The sequence below is a fragment of the Macrotis lagotis genome, chromosome X (genome assembly GCF_037893015.1).
Source record: "Macrotis lagotis isolate mMagLag1 chromosome X, bilby.v1.9.chrom.fasta, whole genome shotgun sequence".
NCBI classification, from domain to species: Eukaryota; Metazoa; Chordata; class Mammalia; order Peramelemorphia; family Peramelidae; genus Macrotis; species Macrotis lagotis.
Genome location: NC_133666.1, coordinates 125,279,124 through 125,300,621, shown reverse-complemented (window position 1 = coordinate 125,300,621; position 21,498 = coordinate 125,279,124). Strand labels below are relative to the sequence as shown.

At 40.6% G+C, this 21,498-nt stretch overlaps 1 long non-coding RNA gene and 1 other non-coding gene across 2 annotated transcripts; one reads left to right on the top strand and one right to left on the bottom strand.

The window, feature by feature from the left end:
- Positions 1 to 10,797: 10,797 nt before the first annotated feature.
- LOC141498313 (uncharacterized) lies at positions 10,798 to 17,729 on the bottom strand. Its single transcript, XR_012471604.1, has 2 exons — positions 16,970 to 17,729; positions 10,798 to 16,593 (listed from the first exon to the last, which is right to left on the bottom strand). It is a non-coding gene; the product is annotated as an uncharacterized LOC141498313 (long non-coding RNA).
- Positions 17,730 to 17,876: 147 nt separating this feature from the next.
- TRNAL-UAG (transfer RNA leucine (anticodon UAG)) lies at positions 17,877 to 17,958 on the top strand. The gene has a single exon. It is a non-coding gene; the product is annotated as a tRNA-Leu (tRNA).
- Positions 17,959 to 21,498: the final 3,540 nt, after the last annotated feature.

The window sequence follows — 21,498 nt, the reverse complement described above, 5'->3', positions numbered from 1 at the left end:
GAAAATCATATGCTTTGGTCTTCAGTTTTTTCTCTGGATGTGGATGGCATTTTTTTTCATCACAAGTCTTTTAGAAATCTCCTTGATCACTGAACTGCCAAGTGAAGCTGAGTCCATCATAGTTGATGGTCACACAATGACACTGTTACTGTGTACAATGTTCTCCTGGTTCTGCTCACTTCATTCAGCATCACTTCATGCAAGTCTTTCCAAACTTTTCTTTTTTTTTGTTAATATTTTGTTTTTCAATGATATACAATTGTAGTTTCTATCTATCATTTTTTGTAAGGTTTTGAATTTTACATATTTCCCCCACCCTCCCTTCCCTCCCCCCCCCCACAGAAGGCAGTCTGATTATCTTTAAAATTTCTTCTATGCTATACATTGATCAAAATTGAATATGTTGAGCGAGAAATCATATCCTTGAGGAGAAAATACAATATTAGAGATAGCAAAATATGTAGTACATAAGACACTTTAAAAAATATTTGAAGGTAGTAGTCTTTGGTCTTTGTTTAAACTCCACAGTTCTTTCTCTGGATACAGATGGTATTCTCTGATGCAGATGCTCTAAAATCATCCTTGATTATTGCATTGATGGGAATGAGCAAGTCCATTAAGGTTGATCATCGTCCCTATGTTGCTGCTAAGGTGCATAATGGTCTTCTGGTTCTGCTCATCTCACTCAGCATCAGTTCATGCAAGTCTTTCCAGACTTCTCTGAATTCCTGTCCCTCCTGGTTTCTTTCTTTTTTTTTTAGGTGTTTTTTTTTTCAAGGCAAATGGAGTTAATTGGCTTGCCCAAGAAGGCCACAAAGCTAGGTAATTATTAAGTGTCTGAGACTGGATTTGAACCCAGGTACTCCTGACTCCAAGGCTGGTACTTTATCCACTACGCCACTACGCCACCCCCCTCCTGGTTTCTAAGAGAACAATAACATACATATACAAAACTTGTTCAGCCATTCCCAAATTGATGGACATTCATTCAATTTCCAATTCTTTGCCACCACAAACAGAGCTACTACGTATATTTCTGTACAAGTGATGTTTTTACCCTTTTTCATGATCTCTTCAGGAGACAGATCCAGTAGTGGTATGGTTGGATCAAAAGGTATGCACATTTTTATTGTCCTTTGAGCATAATTCCAAATTGCTTTCCAGAAAGGTTGGATGAGTTCACAGTTCCACTAACAATGTATTAGTGTCCCAGATTTCCCACATCCCTTCCAACAGTGAGCATTATTCTTTCTGGTCATATTGGTCAGTCTGAGAGGTGTGAGATGGTACCTCAGAGATGCTTTAATTTGCATTTCTCTAATCAGAAATAATTTAGAGCAAGTTTTCACATGACTGTGGATAACTTTGATTTCCTCAACTACAAATTGCCTTTGCATATCCTTTGACCATTTGTCAATTGGGGAATGGCTTGGTTTTTTTTTTCCATAAATTTGACTCAGTTCTCTGTATATTTTAAGAAATGAGTGCTTTGTCAGAAATACTAGTTGTAAAGATTGTTTCCCAATTTACTACATTTCTTTTGATCTTGGTTACAGTGGTTTTGTGTGTGCAAAAGCTTTTAAATTTAATGTAATCAAAATTATCTAATTTGTTTTTAATGATGTTCTCCATCTCTTTCTTGGTCATAAACTGCTTCCCTTTCCATAGGTCTGACAGGTGAACTATTCCTTGATCTCCTAGTTTGCTTATAATATTGTCTTTTATGTCTAAATCCTCTACCCATTTTGATCTTGATGTAGGGTGTGAGATTTTGATCTATTCAAGATTCTGCCATACTAACTTCCAATTTTCCCAACAGTTTTTATCGAAGGGAGAGTTCTTATCCCAGAAGCTGGACACTTTGGGTTTATCAAACAGCAGATTACTATAATCATTGCCTACTGTCTCCTTTGCCCCTAATGTATTCCACTGATCTACTACTCTATAGCCAGTACCAGACAGTTTTGATGACTGATGCTTTATAATATAATTTTAGATTTGGTAAGGCACTTTTTTTCCATTAAATCCCTAGATATTCTTGACTTTTTGTTTCTCCATATGAATTTAGTTACAATTTTTTCTAGCTCAGTAAAGTAACTTTTTGGAAATTTGATTGTTAAGGCAATAAATAAGTAGTTTAATTTAGGTAGAATTGTTATTTTTGTTATATTAGCTCAGCCTATCCATGAGCAGTTGATATTTTCCCAGTTATTTAAATCTGATTTTATTTGTGTGAGAAGTGTTTTATAGTTGTTTTCACAGAGTTTCTGAGTCTGCCTTGGCAGGTAGATCCCAAGTGTTTTATATTGCTTGATGTTACTTTAAATGGCATTTCTCTTTCTAGCTCTTGCTGCTGTCTCTTGCTGCTATATCTTACTAGTAATATATAGGAATGCTGAGGATTTATGTGGGTTATCCTGCGACTGCTAAAGTTGCTAGTAGTTTTTTTAGTTGATTTTTTAGGGTTCTCTAGGTATACTATTATGTCATCTGCAAAGAGTGAGAGTTTTGCTTCTTCCTTCCAAATTCTAGTTCCTTCAATTTCTTTTTTCTTCTCTCACTGCTGAAGCTAACTTTTTTTTTTTTTTTTTTTTTTTTTTTAGGTTTTTGCAAGGCAATGGGCTTAAGTGGCTTGCCCAAGGCCACACAGCTAGGTAATTATTGAGTGTCTGAGGCTGGATTTGAACTCAGGTACTCCTGACTCCAGGGCCAGTGCTCTATCCACTGCATCACCTAGCTGTCCCTGAAGTTAACATTTCTAATGCAGTATTGAATAGTAATGGTCAGACTTTTCTAAAGTCTGGCAGCTCATGATTTCTTACAGAACAATCATATTCATATTCAAAATTTGTTCAGTCATTCCCAGTTGTTGGGTATCCTCTCAATTTCCAATTCTTTGTCTCTACAAAAAAAACTGCTATGAATATTTTTATACACTAGAGTCATTTTCCTTGACATTATTCAAGGGGAGGCTCCAGCAGAATGAATTAAGAGAACGGGAGGAGTTATTGACCTCTGCCTGGGGGCTCAGGATACTCAGTACCACCACTGTTAGAATGACTCAGTAATAATATCAGACCCTTTTGGAAAAAGCATTTGACTGGCAGATAGGGTCGGTTTCAATTTAATTCAATAAACACTTATTACATGACTACTCTGTGCCAAGTACTGGGAATACAAAAAGAGAAAAAACAAAAATAAGCAGCTCCTGCCCTCAAAGAGGCTACTGTAATTACCAAGCATAACTTTATGTTATACAGGAAAGAGCAACAAGAGGCATTTAGTTTCTGAAATAAGGTACCAAGCAGCAATAAATAAGTCAAGTACTAGCAAACTGGCAATGTCTAGAATCAGAAGATTTTATGTTTGAGCTAAAAACACTTGTTCTTGGCCATGTGACCTCTAAGCAAGTAATTTCATTTTACTGAGCCTATTTACTTACCTCTAACATGGGCAAAAGAGTAGTTGCCAGACCTATCTCACAGGATTGTTGATAATAGAGGAGTAGATTTTAGATAAAAGAAGATGAGGAGGAAGAGAAGAAAGGACAAAGAGAAGGAGAAGGAGGAGAAAGAGGAAAAGGAGAAGAGAAGAAGAAAAGAAAGAGGAGAAAAAAGAGGAGAAGAAGGAGAAGTAAGAGGGAGTAGGATGAGGAGAAGAAGGAGGAGAAGAAAGAGGAGAAGAAAGAAAAATGAGGAGGAGGGGGAAGAGGAGAAGGAGAAGAAAGAGGAAAGGAGGAGAAGGAGAGGATGGGGAAATGTTTGGTTTCTGAAATAAGACACCAGGCAACAAATAAATCAAGTACTAGCAAGTTGGCAGTGTCTAGAATCAGAAGACCCATGACTGAGCTAAAAACATTTGCTCTTGCCATGTGACCCCTAAGTAAGTAATTTCATTTCACTGAGCCTATTTACTTACCTTTAAAATGGGGAAGAAGAGTAGTTGCCAAACTTACCTCAAAGGATTGTTGATAATAGTTTGAAGATAAAAGAGGAGGAGGGGGAGGAGGAGGAGGAGAAAGAAAAGGAGAAGTAGGAGAAGGAGAAAAAGGAGGAGGAGAAGGAGGATAACTTAAGAGCAACTTCATTCATCCCACTTTGCTATACATTTCAGTGGCAGAGGAGAATAAGCCTGGAACATTGCCTGATTTTATAGAAGCCCAAGGTTCTATCCCAATTTTGCGGCTGTGTGTCTGAGCAGACTTCTTTGGCCTCTCTATATCTCAGGTCTTTAATCTATGAAGTGGGGAAGGGGGAAAAAACATTAACAATAAATGCAAAATAGACTGAAGGAGGAACAGAAAAACAGCTTCTAGAGAAGCAATATGGAAAATTCTTTGAGGGAAACATGGCAGTCAATTTAGACGAAGGCAAATTATAATCAAATTATCTAAACATATCCCGGATCACTACTTTAAACCCTGTATTAAAACTAACTAGCTCTTGATGGGATGGTGGTATTTAACACACTACTGAGGAAGATGGCTTAATAGTGGAACTTACTTTTCCACAAAGCCTTCTGATTCCTTAAGGCAGAGAGAATGAGAGGCAATATCCACTGGAAAATCATATTTTTGTTAATCTACTTTTTTTTAATAAAAAAGAGAGAAAAAGTTCTTCCCTCTAGTAGGAAAGGGCTACTGTTCACATTCTATTTTATTTATTTATTTTGGTTTTTGCCAGGCAAATGGGGTTAAGTGGCTTGCCCAAGGCCACACAGCTAGGTAATTATTAAGTGTCTGAGACCAGATTTGAACCCAGGTACTCCTGACTCCAGGGCTGGTGCTTTATCCACTGTGCCACCTAGCCGCCCCTGTTTTCTTTTTTAAATTGTGACAAAATTTTGGGGCAACTTATTATTTTTAAAATTATAATAAGCATTTAGGACAACTAGGTGGTACAATAAATAGTGCTGGTTCTGGAGTCAGAAAAACTCATTTTCAAGTTCAAATTTGGCTTCAGATATTTATTAGCTGTGTGACCCTGGGCAAGTCATTTAACCCTGTTTGCCTCAGTTTTCTCATCTATAAATTGAGCTAGAAAAGGTAATGACACTTATCTTTGCCAAGAAAAACCCAAATGAAGTAACAGAGAATCAGTTCCTGCTGAAACAACAAAACAAATATTTATTTTCCCTCTTGGGGAAAGGATAGGCATAACAAAACAAATCCTTGCAATAAGTATGTATAATTAAACAAAACAACTCCGGAAAGTACTGATATGTCAGGTCTCATGACTATTAAATCTCCTTAGGGATCTAGGGTTGCTGAAGGGTTGGGTGCTATAACTCAGGAGTAAGCAAACTATGGCCTGTGGGCCAAACTCAGACTCTGTCCATTTTTTAGTATTCTAAAATGTTTTTTTGTTTTAGATTTTTCAAGGCAATGGGGTTAAGTGGCTTGCCCAAGGCCACACGGCTAGGTAATTATCAAGTGTCTGAGGTCAGATTTGAACCCAGGTATTCCTGACTCCAAGTCTGGTGCTCTATCCACTGCGCCACCTAGCCGCCCCTCAAAATGTTTTTTAAAATAAAGTTTCATTATATTTAAAACTATAAAAATCATTTTTTAGCTTAGAGGGTGGACAAAAATAGGATGCTTGCCTGATTTAACCTCTGACCATAGTTTGTTGTGCCCTACTATATGTAGATCAAGAGCCCTAATCAGTATATTTCCTACTGTAATTATAAATTGTTCAAAACAATTAGCTTTTAGAAAAGAATATTTACTGATTGGTTAGTTGTCATCCTTCATTCTCAAATAGGAGTAAAACAACATCACCATGTTGAGTATTAGTGTTAGGGGTGGCTAGGTGGCGCAGTGGATAGAGCACCAGCCCTGGAGTCAGGAGTACCTGAGGTTCAAATCTGGCCTCAGACACTTGATAATTACCTAGCCGTGTGGCCTTGGGCAAGCCACTTAACCCCATTTTGCCTTGCAAAAACCTAAAAAAGAAAAAAAAAAGTATTGCAGTGTGTCTGACTGGATGATCAGCATAGAATGTTCTACCACAGGTTGGGCACAAATAGTTCATGTGAACACCTGGGATGGATTCTCTAAACTTGCATATCTCACTTTTTCTTTGAGCTACTTCATTATTGCTCATAGAGCACAGCACCCTCTTTGATGAGGGCACACCATGCTGGGCAGTCCTGTGTCTGCCATGTTGCAAAATCAATTCCAAAATTCTCAAGAGACAGTGAGAGTGTCCTTATGTCAATTTTTCTACCCCACTAGGAGCCCTTGCCCTGTGTGAGTTCTCCATTAAATATTCTTATTGGCAAGAGTACATTTGGCATTTGAACAATGAGACTAGCCCATTAGAATTGTGCTCTCTGTAGTAGAGTTTGAATGCTTTGCAGTTTAATTCCAGAAAGGATCTCAGTATCTGGCATTTTATTCTGCTAGGTGATCTTCAAACTCTTCCTAAGATAATTCAAAAGGAAGCAATTTAGTTTTCTGGCATGATGCTGATAATACTATCCAAGTTTCACAGACATAACAATGAGATCAGCCTAATGGCTCTGTAGACCTTCAGTTTGGGAGGCAGTCTGATACTTTTACTCTTCTACACTTTTTTCCTAAGGTGGTAGAATAAGAGCAGTTGGTACAAAATAGCTCTCCTCTTGCCCAAAACTGTAAAACACATTTTCTTTCCAATACTAATAGACTCCAAGAGGAAACTGAGCTCAAGCTTAGACTGTTCATATGTCAAAAGGGTAACTTTCAGCTCCTAGAAGTCCTCTTGTCCAAATTTTCAAAGTGTATTCCTCAGGTATGGAATGAGTTTTTTGGTAGTCATGAATCTGCTTTCCTCATCAAATCTAATCTGACCTTGGCTTCCAATCCAGACATTATGGATATTTATTCTAGGACTCTGGGGGAAAAAAATTCCAAATCCTCTGGACTGTTAGAAGTTCATGAGGCTCTTCCAGTTCAGGAGGTATGGGAGAAAAGACCAAGGCTACAGTTGTGGCCAGGGTTCTGCTCCTCTTCCCCAGTTCTTCTCAAGAGTTTAGCTGGGGTAGGTTCCTAAGATGGCAACAAGAAAGGATCGAGTCTTAGGAGCTCTCTGATAAAGCTCATAAGCTAAGGACTCTAACTAAACTTTCGAGAGACAAAACCCACAAAGGGACCCAGTGAGGCAGTTCTCCTACTCAAGGTAACCTGGAAAAGAGCAGAAAGGCTCTGCTCCCCCGGGGATCGGAGGGGCGGCCCGCCAGAGGGGTGGCCTGCCAGAGCCAAAGAACTTCAGCCCCCCCGGAGGCAGCACCAGTGTGCTGGCAGTCACAGCTCACAGCAGCGGGGGAGTCTCCTGAGCTGCACCCCCAGGAGCACTGAGCACAAAGTGGGGGAACAGTGGGGGGACCTCTGCCAGAGCCAGCATGTGGAGCCCAGCCCTCAGGGCACACAGCCAGCAGCTTGGTCTTTCTGCAGAAGCAGGTAGAGCCAGTAAGCAGGAGCCCCCAGGGCATGAGCCCATTGAGCTGAGGGAGGGGAGTGAAGAGAGACTGCAGAGTTCTGTCCTCTGCCCCTGGAACAGTACTTTGGGGCTCTGACCACATTCAGATCCTGATCCCAGTCTAGGCCCCCCCATAGAACAACAGCCCCCCCCCAACTCGGCCCCATGGCAGAGGGGGTGCTTATGGTCATTCACAGACCAGGAGGGAGGACAGAGCCTCACACACTGAGACCCTTGTGGGAGTGTCCCAAAAGCTCAGGAAGCAGCCCAAAACCAGGCCCAGGCTGGGAAAATGAGCAAGCAGAGAAACAAAAGGAAGACTATTGAGAAATATTTTGCAAATGAGCCCAAGAAGGATCAAAATACTCAGTCTGAAGATGAGGAAGCACAAGCTCCTGCATCTAAAGACTCCAAGAAAAACAGAAATTGGGCTTAGGCTATGATAGAGCTCAAAAAAGACTTTGAAAATCAAATGAGGGAGTTGGAAGAAAAACTGGGAAAAGAAAGGAGAGAGATGCAGGAAAAACATGAAAATGAAGTCAGCAGCTTAGTCAAGGAAATCCAAAAAAATGCTGAAGAAAATAGCATGCTAAAAAACAGCTTAGGTCAAATGGATAAAACAGTTCAAAAAGTTATTGAGGAGAAGAATGCTTTAAAAAGCAAAATTGGCCAGATGGAAAAAGAGATAAGAAAACTCTCTGAGGAGAACAAATCCTTCAGACAAAGAATAGAATTCAGGGAGATTGATGAATTTACCAGAAATCAGGAATCAATACTTCAAAACCAAAAAAATGAAAAATTAGAAGAAAATGTGAAATATCTCAGTGAAAAAACAACTGATATGGAAAACAGATTTAGGAAAGATAATTTGAAAATTATTGGAATACCTGAAAGTCATGATCAGGAAAAGAGCCTTGACATCATTTTCAAAGAATTACTACAGGAAAATTGCCCTGATATTCTAGAAGCAGAGGGCAAAATAGAAATGGAGAGAATCCACCGATCCCCCTGAGAAAGAGATCCCAAAAAACCAACCCCTAGGAATATTATAGCCAAGTTCCAGAACCCCCAAGTCAAAGAGAAAATATTACAAGTAGCCAGAAGGACACAGTTCAAATATCGTGGAGCTGTAGTCAGGATCACTCAGGACTTAGCAGCAACTACATTGGAAGCTCGTAGGGCTTGGAATATAATATACCAGAAGGCAAAAGAGCTTAGAATGCAGCCAAGAATGAATGACCCAGGAATGTCCTCTTCCAGGGAAAAAGATGGATTTTCAGTGAACCAGGGGAATTTCAAATGTTCCTTTTGGAATGGCCAGAGCTGAACAGAAGGTTTGATCTTCAGATACAGGACTCAGGTGAAGCATGGAGATTGGAGGAGAGGGGGGAAATATGAGGGACTTAATGAGGATGAACTGCATGTATTCCTGCATAGAAAAATGACACTGATAATACTCATATGAACCTTCTCAGTTAATAGAGCAGGTAGAGGGAACTTTTATAGTTGAAGCACAGGAGAAAGCTGAATTCGAAGATAAAATATGGTGTAAAAATGGAGTCAATAGAAAAAAAGGGAAATGGAATGGGAGAAAGAAAAAGGAGAGGGGGAATAGTCCAAGATATTTCACATAATAAGATTTTTTTTATTACAATGAGCTATTGCAATGATATGGAAGGGGGGAGGCAAGGGGGAATGAGGGAACCTTTGCTCTCATCAGAGATGGCTAGGAGAGGAAACAGCAAATATACTCAATGGGGTATAGACATCTGGAGTAAGAAGGAGGGGGGAGCAGGGGGAAGGGGTGGGGATGTGAATAAAGGAGGAGAGGATGGACCATGGGGGGAAAGTGGTCAGATATAACACATTTTCTTTTTCACTTCTTGCAAGGGGCTGGGATTGGAAGGCCTGCCCAAGACCATAGGGTCAGGTGGATTCTGGGCCTAAGGGGTGGTATGGGGGCTCGCTTCTTGGCCCCAGGACCAGGAATCTGTCTGCTGTGCCACTCAGCGATCCTACAGCAGAGACAGAGTGAAAGGAGAGAGAAAATATAGTACATGGTAGTGGAGAAATAAGAAAGGAGGGAGTTGCGATCAGCAATGGCAACGTTGGGAAAATATGGAAGTAACTTTTGTGATGGACTTATAAAGAATGTGATCCACCCATGACAGAGTTGTTGGTGTTGGAACAAAGACTGAAGCACATTTTTTGTTATTATTATTATTTGGGGGAGGGTGCAGGACAAGTGGGGCTGGGCGGCTTGCCTGGGGCCACATAGCAGGGTGATCTTTGGGTGTCTGGGGCCGGATTTGGACCCGGGTGCTCCTGGCTCAAGGGCCAGTGATCTGTCTGCCACCCAGCCACCCCTACTATTATTACTATTTTATTTTATTTTGGGTCTTTTTTTTCCCCTTCTTTTTGGTTTTTGCAGGGCAGTGGGGTTGGGGTGGCTTGCATGTCACACAGCTGGGTGATTGTTGGGTCTATGGGGCTGGATGTGGGCTCCCGTGCTCATGGCTCCAGGGCTGGTGCCTCGTCCATTGCGCCACCTGGCCATACCTACAATTATTACTATTATTTTTTTTTTATTTTAATTTTTTTCTCTCCCCTTTACTTTTTTCGCCCAAGCAAGTCTATCTATATTCATGGGGGGAGGGGTATTTTGTTTACTTGTAAACAAGAATATTTTATTAATGTAAAATAAATTTGTACAAAATGAGAATAAAAAAAATTTAAAAAGGGCGGCTAGGTGGCGTAGTGGATAAAGCACTGGCCTTGGAGTCAGAAGTACCTGGGTTCAAATCCTGTCTCAGACACTTAATAATTACCTGACTGTGTGGCCTTGGGCAAGCCACTTGACCCCATTTGCCTTGTAAAAACCTAAAAAAATAAAAATAAAAAAAAAAGAGTTTAGCTGGAACATTTTTTCTTTTCTTCTCTGTTGAATGCCCTTAACTTTCTGATTCCACGGTGTTTTACAGACCCCAGAGGGCATGGTTGAGTCCCTTCCAATTTTTCACATCTAGGAAGGCTTTCAAGGCTGGTTCAAAACAAGTGAACAATCAAGATGAGTTTTTGTCGGATGAAAAGTATCAGGGCTTTGCATCTTATCCTATTTATGCAGGATTTAAAGATAGACCAAGTGAAATGTGTTACATATGTTATCTCATTTGACCCTCACAACAATCCTATCAGTAGGGTAAATTGATTTCTTCAATTAATCTGAAACCTTACATATTGTTCTCCTAGATTTGCTTCCTTTCTCTTTCTTTCTTTCTTTCTTTCTTTCTTTCTTTCTTTCTTTCTTTCTTCCTTCCTTCCTTCCTTCCTTCCTTCCTAGGTTTTTGCAAGGCAAATGGGGTCAAGTGGCTTGCCCAAGGCCACACAGCTAGGCAATTACCAAGTGTCTGAGACTGGACCTGAACCCAGGCACTCCTGACTCCAGGGGTGGTACTTTATCCACTGCTCCACCTAGCCGCCCCCTAGATCTGCTTTCTTCACCTCACCACCAATTCCTATGTCTTCCTTTGAAGACTTCCATGGATTCCTTATACTTGTCATTTCTTAGAATGCAAATTGTTTGTTCAGGCATTACTAATTGATGGGAGCCAACTTTGTTCCCAGTGAAGATTTTATATGCATGAGATCTTTCTTTCTCTCTTAATATTCTTGGGCATATGTCCAATAGAAGAACCAAAGGGAATGAACAATTTAATTCCTTTTCTTAAATAATTCTGAATTTTTTTTTTAGAACAAAGAAATTCATAGATCTCCAAAAGCACGTTAGTGTCCTGGTTATACCACAATTCCTCCAAAATAGATTCTTTCAAGCTTTTAACATCTCCATCAGTATGATGGATATGAGGGGACACCACAGAGTTGTGTTTCTTTCATTATTGGTGACTTGAGTCATTTTTTCCACATGACTGTTGATGATTTTTTTTTGACAAATTATTTTCCCCCCACTTCAATGTTTCTCTTCTTTTTCTAGTTCATTCATTCAACATTTGTTAAGTTCCTACTTATGTGTGAGGCATAAGCACATAGGTACTGTGATTAAAATGAAAAAAAATTTTCTGTTGAAGGGAGTGCTATCTCAGCCACTGGAGGGACTGAGGCTAATGGATCTCTTGAGTTCAGGAGTTTGGTTGACTAAACTGAATAAGTGTTTACACTAAGTTCAGTATTAATATGATGAACCCTTGGGAGTAGGTTGCCCTAAGAGGAAAGAATTTACTCCGGTCAGATTCTAGGCAGATTCACAGTGGGGATTGGGCCTATGAGTGGCTCCTGTACTTCTAACCAGGGCAAAATAGGGGTGGGGGGCAGAGCCTAGTCTTAAATTCTTCAATTCAAAAAGAGGAGGGAAGGGAGAAAGGACAGAAGGAGAGAATCAAGTTCCTTGAACTCAGGGGCTGTTACTTTCTTATTTCTATTTCTAACTCCAAGCACAATTATTGGCACTTACTAGGTGCTTAATTTTCTTTAAATTGACTTTGACTAGGGGTGAAGGAGTGAAGGAGTGAAGCAAAAAAGATTTCATGGAGTCAGATTTTTGCCTTGATTTATTGCTTACACACAAACCAGTGCATAATAAAGTTGAGTTAACATATTTGTCCTAAAGCTTTTTAATTAAATATTATGATAAAATTGTCAGTTTCATGTTTTGTTCTCTCCTGTAGCCCTTATTTGGGGTCCCTCTGCTTTTCGTGTTGTATGGTATAAGTTGATAGTATAAGAGAGTATGTAACAATAATCTATCCTAAACCTATTTTCTGCCAAAACTGCTTCCCATTTTTTTTAACTTTTTAAAAAATTATATTTTATTTTTCCCAATTACATACAAAATGATTTTTTACCTTCATTTTTTACAATTTTGAGTTACAAATTCTTTCTCTCCTTTACTATCCTTCTGTCACATAATTTGATATGCCTTCATGCAAAATATATCTTTCATATTAATCATCCTTACAAATGAAAATGCAGACAAAAAAATTAAGAAAATTAAAAAGTAAAAAAAAGATTATGCTTCAATTTGCTTTCAAATTTCATCAGTTCTCTTTCTGGAACTGAATAGTATTTTTCAACATAGATCCTTCAGAATTGTCTTGAATCTTTACATTGCTGAGAATAGCTAAGTCATTCATAGTTGATCATCAACAGTAATCTATTACTATGCACAAAATCCCCCTAGTTCTGCTTCCTTCACTTTGCATCAGTTTGTCTTTCCAGATTTTTCTGAAATTAGGCTGCTTATCATTTCTCATTGCACAATAATAGTCCCTTATAATTATTCACCACAACTTGTTCAGTTATTTCTCAATTAAGGAGCATCCTTTAATTTCCAATTCTTTGCCACCACAAAAAATAGATGCCATACATATTTTTGTTCATGTAGATCTGTTTTTCTTTTGGTTTTATCTCTCTGAATTTGAACCAGTATTGCTGGTTCAAAGAGTATGCATAGTATTATAGCCCTTTAGACATAGTTACAAATTGTTCTCCAGAATAATTGCATTAGTTCACAACCATCAACAGTGCATCAGTGTCCCTATTTTCCTACATTCCTTATAGTATTTGTTATTTTAATTTTCTGTCATATTAGTCAATCTGATAGGTGTAAGGAGATGCCTCAGAATTGTTTAAATTTGCATTTCACTAATCAATAGTGATTTAGAACTTTTTTATTATAGTTTTAATTTCATTTGAAGAAATGCTTGTTCATATCCTTTGATCATTTATCAATTGGAGAATTCTCATTCAATTTTCTCTAGACATCTATCAAATCTAATGTTTCTGAAATTCTATTCATCTTCATAACTTCTTGTTTATTTTTTTGGTTAGAGTTATTTAGTTTTTACAGGGGGGAAGTTGAGGTACCCCACTTATATAGTTTTATTGTCTATTTCCTCCTGTAACTCATTTAACTTTTCTTTTAAAAATTTTTAACATTTGGTGCATATGTTTATTATTGATATATTACTTCGTTGTCTGGGGTACAATTTTTTTTACTTAAATTTTTTTTTGTCAATTCCAAATTCTCTGCAGCCTCCTTATTGCCTCCCTACTTAATTAGAAGGTAAGAAAAATAAAATCTATTATAGTCATGCAAAGCAAATTTAGTCATTAGCTCTGTCTGTGCTCTTTCTGATTTACTAGCAGTTCCTTTTGAATATGGAGTTCTTCCTCTGGTAATTTGCATTCTTCAGTTAATCAAACCCCAGGCTACTTCATTTCCTCCTGGGTCTTAATCTATGTGGTCTGTTCTGCTGATCTAATTTTATATGGCCACTGTAGGTTTTTGAACAAACAAGAAACATGGTAGAAACAATTTAGGAAACTCACTCTGCTCTATAATTAGAATTAATTTTCTTACTTATTCTAATAAATTAGAAGTGATAGGAATATGAATATTCGTTAAGACTTTTTGCAGTATTCTAGATACGCTGGTAGAGCCTCAGGTTGGTAGGGTCTGTTCCAGGATAGTAATTCTGAGAATAGAGAGAGACGGCAATGGGAAATCTAGGAGACAGAAGTAAGAATACATTTGTATTTTGCAACTCCCTGAACAGAACAGATTGTTTTGTACAGGTTCTACTAAAATTAATTTATGTAGAGTTATCATTGTTGGTCAAAACTCAACAAAGGATCAATTTATAACTCGCCCAAGACTGTAGATGGTCCAGGGCCAAAAGGAAGGTGATAATTAGGTAAAGGCAAGACTTCAGAGGCAGGAGGAAGATATAGCAGAAATGTGAGTGGTAATTACCTTTAGGACTCCAAGAAGGGTGAAGGAGGTAAAGGATTAAATAAATGGCATAATCTAATCTTATATTGAATTAGCACTATTCCTAAAAGGTGTTAGGCAGATCACATTGTAGTAGTGCTCCTTTTCACCCTGTCCTCCAATTCTGCAACCTTACAGGTCTGTTTAGAAGACAAAAAGAACAATATTTAAATTTTGCTTTGGTGGGGGTGAAAAGTTTTACAACATGATTTTTTTGGGCAATGTGTGTGTATGTGTGTATGTGTGTTCACAAGAATCTAAGCAACAGCTAAGATTCATTTCAGAGGCAGCTGGAGGCATAGTAGATAGGTGGGGCTGGTCCTGAGCTCCGGAAGGCACGAGTTCAAATCCATCCTGAGACACTAGCTGGGTGTTCCTGGACAAGTCACTTAACTGGGTTTCCTTTACTGTTTGTAAAAAAAAAAAATGGGAATAATAATAATAGTTTGCCAGTTTGCCGGACATGGAGTATCCTTATTTCTTTTCCCTTTCATAACTTGTCAGATCCAATCTCAAATTTTTAAATTCTTAAATTCTTTAAATTCTTAAAAATGATTGAGGACCTCAAATAGCTTTTGTTCATCAGGGTTATGGCTATCATATATCTAGTGTGGTAAATATTGATAGATACTGTATTAGAAATTAAAACAATTTAGTATTATTATAATTTTGACTTTGCAGAGGATCCCCACACTCTGGGCTAGATGACTCCTAAGATTCTTAGAGAAGCAAGAAAGTTTTATTGGAAAAAGTACTAGACTTGGATTCAGAAGACCTGGATTTGAGGATCAGTTGTGCTATGAAACATTGGACAAGTCACTCTGCTCTGAAGCAGTTTACTCATTAAGTTGGAAGGGATTCCCAGCATAGAGCATTAGATTTTTGAGCTCCTTAAGGAGGGGAACTGGTTTTTGCCCTTCTTTTGCCCCAAAGTTTAGCTCAGAGCCAAGCACAAAGTAGATACTTAGTAAATCCTATTGACTTAACCTAACAGAGTACCCAACTTAATACTTACAATGGGATCTTGGCTGAAACTGAGTTCCAAAGATCTCTAGGATACTTTCCAAATCTAAAATTATGTGTTTCTAGTTTTTTTTTTACCCCTTAAAGTTCAAAGTCATCCTGCAGCTAGCTGGTCCTTCCTGTGGTGGGTTGGGGATGGGAGGTGGTGAAATTACCTTTGTATTTGCAGTGATCTGATTCACCATACCCTTGGGATAGTTTTAATTCTACCCCTTTCTAGAGCTCCCAAATAGTATTTTTTAATTTGCCTATATAGTCTTACCCAATGCTATCCCTTTAACCCTTACCCACTGTGAATAATAGCAAGTCAGCAGAGAATGAATTTGTTCCTATACAGGCTTGCCAGCTTCTGCTGATATAAATTGGAACTCAAGAAACTAGGGAAAAGGTATAAAATGCCTTACAAGTACTAGAGAAAATTAGTTTAATTCTCCTTCAAGGCTGAAGGATTTAAACAAGACTTATTTTCCATTTATCTTTCATCCAAAGCCAGACCATCCGCCACTAGGCATGCAGGTAGGAATCAACTCCTTTTTCTGCTTTATGTCCCAAAACTCTGATTCCCAGGTTTGACCCCAGCACAGATTGCTGGGAAGGAGCATATTCTGGGGTCTTATCTAAAAAAACCTTAACTTTGATTTTTCCATAAAGTTGTTTTTTTAAGACCCACCTCTTTTCAGGGCTTGTGTTTTTTTTGGTTTGTTTTGGTTTTAGTATTTCTTACATTTGCTTGGGCTGGATTGGAAATAGATTGTCTCAGCAGTTTCACCCATGGAAAGTCATAAAATTTGGCCAAGACTGGCCAAAATTGCTGTAGACCAGCAATACTACAGCTTTGATCCAGACAACTGGGGGCTTCAGAAATATTTATGGGGCAGATGAGATAATTTCCACATTTTCTGGGTCAGATATTGCCATGATTTTCTGTCCAAACATCAAAGTGACCTAATGAAGTAGTTTACCAAACTACTTTCTCTGAAAGTTAACAATGTGTGGCATTTTTTTCCTTCATTCTTTTTTTTTATTTTTAAAGATTTTATTTGAGTTTTACAATTTTTCTCCTAATCTTACTTCCCTCCCCGCACCCCCCACAGATGGCAATTTGCTAGTTTTTGGATTGTTTCCATTGATTCACATTGAATGTGATGATAGAGAAATCATATCCTTAAGGAAGAAACATTAAGTATAAGAGATAGCAAGATCAGACAATATCAGTTGTTTTTTCAAAATTAAAGGTAATAGTCTTTGGTCTTTGTTCAAACTCCTCAGTTCTTTCTCAGGATACAGATGGCATTCTCCATCGACGATAGCCTCAAATTGTCCCTGATGGAATGGACATTCTTTTTAGAAAAGACTCCTTGCAGAGAATACTAACTCTGGTTGGTTATATACAATAGTCTATCTATTGTCCCTTTGGCATTTTATAGATGGTCGCCTGGAGTTTACCTACAGACTTGGTTCCTACAGGGATAAAAGGAAATTCCAGAAAAGCCAGTGAAATTAAGTTATTTCTGTAGTTCTAGTGTGGACCCGTGGTGATTAGAAAATCTTGCACTGATTAGGTTAAAAATCAAAATGCGCTAAACTGTGTGTCGAGAAGTGGCTGAAGGTCTTTTCAGAAGACAAAAGGAAAAGAAATGAGAGAGAAAGGAGGGAGGAAAGGGTGAGGGAGGGAGAGAGAGAAGAAAAGGCGACAAACCAGAGGCGCCTCCCTTCCAGCCGGGGGCGGGGGGTCACGCCTGCGGGTCGGCCCCGAGGCCTTCTCCCGTTCCGGGCCGGGCGGGCCGGGCTGTGGGCCGCGGGGCTCCTCCGCCGCAGGTGGCGCTTCTCGGCCCGGTTCCGCCCGGCGCCCGCCGCCCCTTTCCCTCACGTTCCGCGCTGGGTCGAGCCGCACCACTTCCGTGGCCGCTCATGCGTCTGGGAAGAGTCCTCCGACGCGGGGCCCGGGCGCGGGGGACTGGCCCGGGCGGGGAGGCCCGCTTCTGGCTGCGCCGGGGCAATCCGGAAGCTAGCGCTGTCGGCGGGGCGCGCTCCTGCAGCCAGGGCTGGGGGAGCCCGGGGACCCCCAATACTGACGGACGTGGCTGTTCTGGGGTGCTTCCGGGAGAGGCGGTCCCGCACGGCGCCTTCCCGGCACGTCCCGGGAGGGGGAGGGGAGGGGAGCCACGCCCCCCGGCGCACGTGGCGGCGCCGTCTCCGGAGTCTCCGACTTGCCCCGCGGAGGTACCCAGCGCGCAGGCGCCGGGGAGGGAGGGGCCTCCGCGCCTCACCTCCCACGTGGCTCGCCCACCCCCTCGCGCCGGCGGTAAAGCGGCGGCGCCACCTGCTGGTCCGAGTCAAACGAGCGTGCTCGCGAACAGAAAAATGAGCATTTGAGATGAACTCTGCGTCTGCAGAGCCTCCTCCGTACGAGCCAATACGTTTAGTCCAGCTTTCTTCAGTGGCTCGCACCTACAGAAGCGCTGGCTCCACGGCGGCGCTGCGCGCGGCTTCCGGGGGGGCTACTTCCGGGGCTCGCTCCGAGTCAGAGGGCCGCGAGTACGCGCGGGGCAGGGCGGGGATGTCGTCATCTTCTTATAGTCAGAAGGCGGCGCTTCCGAGCGGGTGGTAGCGTGGCCGAGTGGTCTAAGGCGCTGGATTTAGGCTCCAGTCATTTCGATGGCGTGGGTTCGAATCCCACCGCTGCCAGAGTCGGAGTTTTCGTCCCCCCGGCTTTTTTCTTGGCAGCCTCCCCGACATTCTCCCGACTTCCACACCCCACCCAGGAGTGACTCGGCCCTGGCTGCCCCCTGCATGTGGCCGGGGCTGCAGGGCCCAGCTCCGACCCGCAGGTGGGGCCTCGGGATCAGGTAAGGGACCCCCGGGGACGCGCGGGTTTCCTGAGTAAGGATGCCCCTTTTCTTAGCGGGCAGAAGGTGGGTGACGGCCTGAACAGATGCTTGTCCACACTGACCACAAATAGCACGTTCCAACTCTAGGAAAGCTTTCTCTCAGCGCCTGTGCGCTGTCGCTCGCTCCCAGGGCAGGCCAGCGCTCCCGCGTGATGCAAGCACAGCCCGGAGAGGCAGCAGGCACATGCCAGACACTGGCTTGTGGGCCGTCTCCTCTCATACCCTTCGGAGGCCTTGGGAGAAGAGCGATGCCAGCCCTGCGCTCTGAAGAAAAGCTGTGCAGCTGCCTCCTGCTTCCAAAGACCCAGAAAGGAAAGTGCTTGCCACCACAGTCCTTGGCATTGTCAAGTAGCCGAGCAGCAGAAACTGCAGGGAAGAGTCGCTGTTGTACCCTAAGGACCTTGGGGACCTCTCCTTCTCATTGGCAGCTGAAACCTTCCATAGGTGTTGTCTCTCCCGATTACAGTGGGAGCCCTCAAGAGCAGACTTGTCTTAACTTTCTCTTTGTATCCCCGGGGCTTTACACATAGTAAGCTTCAACACTTTATTCATTCATTCAACCCTCAGCTACTAAGCAATATCCTGCCTTGAAGTCTTTTTTATGCTATTATTACCAAAGGTTTTCTGACCTCTGTTCTCAAAGAGGATGTGATGCCAACACACACAAGTGAATAAGTGAGGAAGGCTTCTCTGGAACCCTCTGGGTTGGCCGGATAGGGATCAGGATGACTGGAGATAGAGGCCTAGTTATTTTCCAGGGAGAACAGATGGTTCAGTGGATACAACACTGCATCTGGAGTCAGGAAGACCCAAATTCAAATGTAGCCTCAGATACTTACTGTGTGATCCTGGGCAAGTCACTAAACCCTGACTGCCTCAGTTTCCTCATCTGGAAAATGAATTGGAGAAGGAAATGGCAAACCAGTCAAGTACATTTGCCAAAAAAAAAAAACCCCAAATGGGGTCACAAAGAGTCGAATTTGAATTAATGGCAGTTACTTTCTGAGAGGCATTGAGGACAAAGTTTTAGAAGGAACTCTAAACTCTTGGAAAGTGGATTAGGGTGGTGCATTATTAGTGAATTTGTAACTGATTTAGTTTAGAAAAATTTTTCTCTAGGATGTGTTGCTATTTTAAGCAACTATTCTGTTTGATGAATGAGACTTATCTGAACTTTTACTTTGAGCTCTGTGAATAAATTTTATCTTGTGGAATTTTGTCTCTGGGAATGCTATGAAATAATTATAGCTTGTAAATCACTGCAGGATGGATTGCTGTCTCTTTGAATTTTTCTCTAAGCAATGATTCTTTGACTCATTTAATTAATAACACAATTTCTGACTTGTTTGTGTACAAAATACCGAAGACTCCCTTGCATTTTTCTTCTCCTTGAGTTAGCAAAGAAGGCTAAGAAAAAAAGGTAGGAAGAGAACTAGGAGAGAACCAGGTGAAAATAGTCAAAGGAGAGAGATGAAGAGAGATTGGTCAACAATACAAAGCCAAAGACAGTCAAGGAAAATGGGGACTGAGAAGAAACTACAGAATCAGATCTTGCAAGGAGGAGATCCTTCATCATCTGAGAGAAAGCAGTTTCAGTTAAACAGAAAGGTCAAAATCCATATAGCAGTGAATTGAGAACTAAGTGAGAATCTGGGCCCAAGCTATAACAAGGTTATATAGGTGCTCTATCTCACCGGCTACCATGATGAAATGAGCCATCACTTTTGTTAAGGACTTCCTGGTCAATGATACCTTTGCTGCTATGTGCAAAATAGAGGTAGCTGTTTTAGAGTCAATTGGTGGGGTAACTAAGCAAATGCTAATAGGTATTTCAACACTTGGGCTCTTTTGGGGTTTAAGGATAAATTAGAAGCAGGTATTTTAAGGAGAATCGGACCAGAACAGAGAATCCTAGAGGTTTTTTGACTGATAATCTTGCTTTTGGTGATCTGACTCTTTCCTCAACTTAGACCAAATATTTTACATACAGTTTTTTTTTTAGGCTTTTGCAAGGCAAATGGGGTTAAGTGGCTTGCCCAAGGCCATGCAACTAGGTAATTATTAAGTCTCTGATCTCAGATTTGAACCCAGGTACTCCTGACTCTGGGGCTGGTGCTCCATCCACTGTGCCACCTAGCCACCCCAGTTTAAGTACTTTTTATTTTTTTATTTTTATTTTTTGCAAGGCAATGGGGTTAAGTGGCTTGCCCAAGGCCACTTAACAGCTAGGTAATTATAAGTGTCTGAGGTCGAATTTGAACTCAGGTACTCCTGACTCCAAGGCCAGTGCTTTATCCACTGCACCACCTAGAATCATGATCCCCATTTAAACAGATATTCTGTTTTGCAAAACTGAATAATTGATAGTTATCATGTGTTGAACATTTTGCTATAAAATAGTAAATATACAGAACACTTCAAGGAAGAAGAGGAGTTGGAAGTGAGAAAAATGGAGGCAAATGAGTATAATTCTTTTTTTTCCCCCTAGCAGTTTGACTATGAAAAGAAGAGGAAAGATTTCTGACTGAACAGGTCACAACCTGCCCAATTCTAGTAAAATCTTTAAGTTCCCACCAGACCAAATATTGATCAGGAGATCCAATGAGAAACTAAAAAATTAAAACTACAGAAGAGGTCAGCCAAAAAACCTGAGAGCAATAGGAAAGGTAGCCTTCAGCAAAGCCATTACCAAGAAAATATAGACTTCCAGTGTGATTAAAAAAAAAAAAGGCCAGAGAACACTTAGAGCCTGTAAAGCTCTATGACTAGAGACTGAAAGAGTGGAAGCTAATAAAGCCCTAGGGTAGTTACAAAACTCCAATTCTGGAACTAAAGCTGGAGAGATGAGTAAATCAAAGAAAACGCTGACCAGTATAAAAAAATTTTTATAGACCTAGAAATCCTCCACCCCTCAAAGAAGGAGTAATTCTAAAACAATTGAAAGCAGAGAGTCAAAGGAAAAAATGAATTTTCCATGAAGATTGCATGAATACCTAGAAGAGATACCACAAGAGATTAAAAAATAATTAGGACAATTAATGGCTTGAAAAAAAATGGTAAACTTTACCTAAGTAATTGATTCATTGAAAGCAAAAATAGATCAACAAACAAAAGACACTAAAAATATTAGACAGAAATATGATCAAACGATTGGAAAAATGGAAAAAACTATGAAAGACCTGATAACAAATTACATAGATATCTGATCAAAGGACAGGGTCTAATTGATAGGAACTGATAGGAAACAGGACTATTAGAGATGCTATTGCTGCTGTGGTTGTCTCTTACCACACATCTGCTCTTTCATTTCTACTAAATCTTTATGAAAATAATTTGT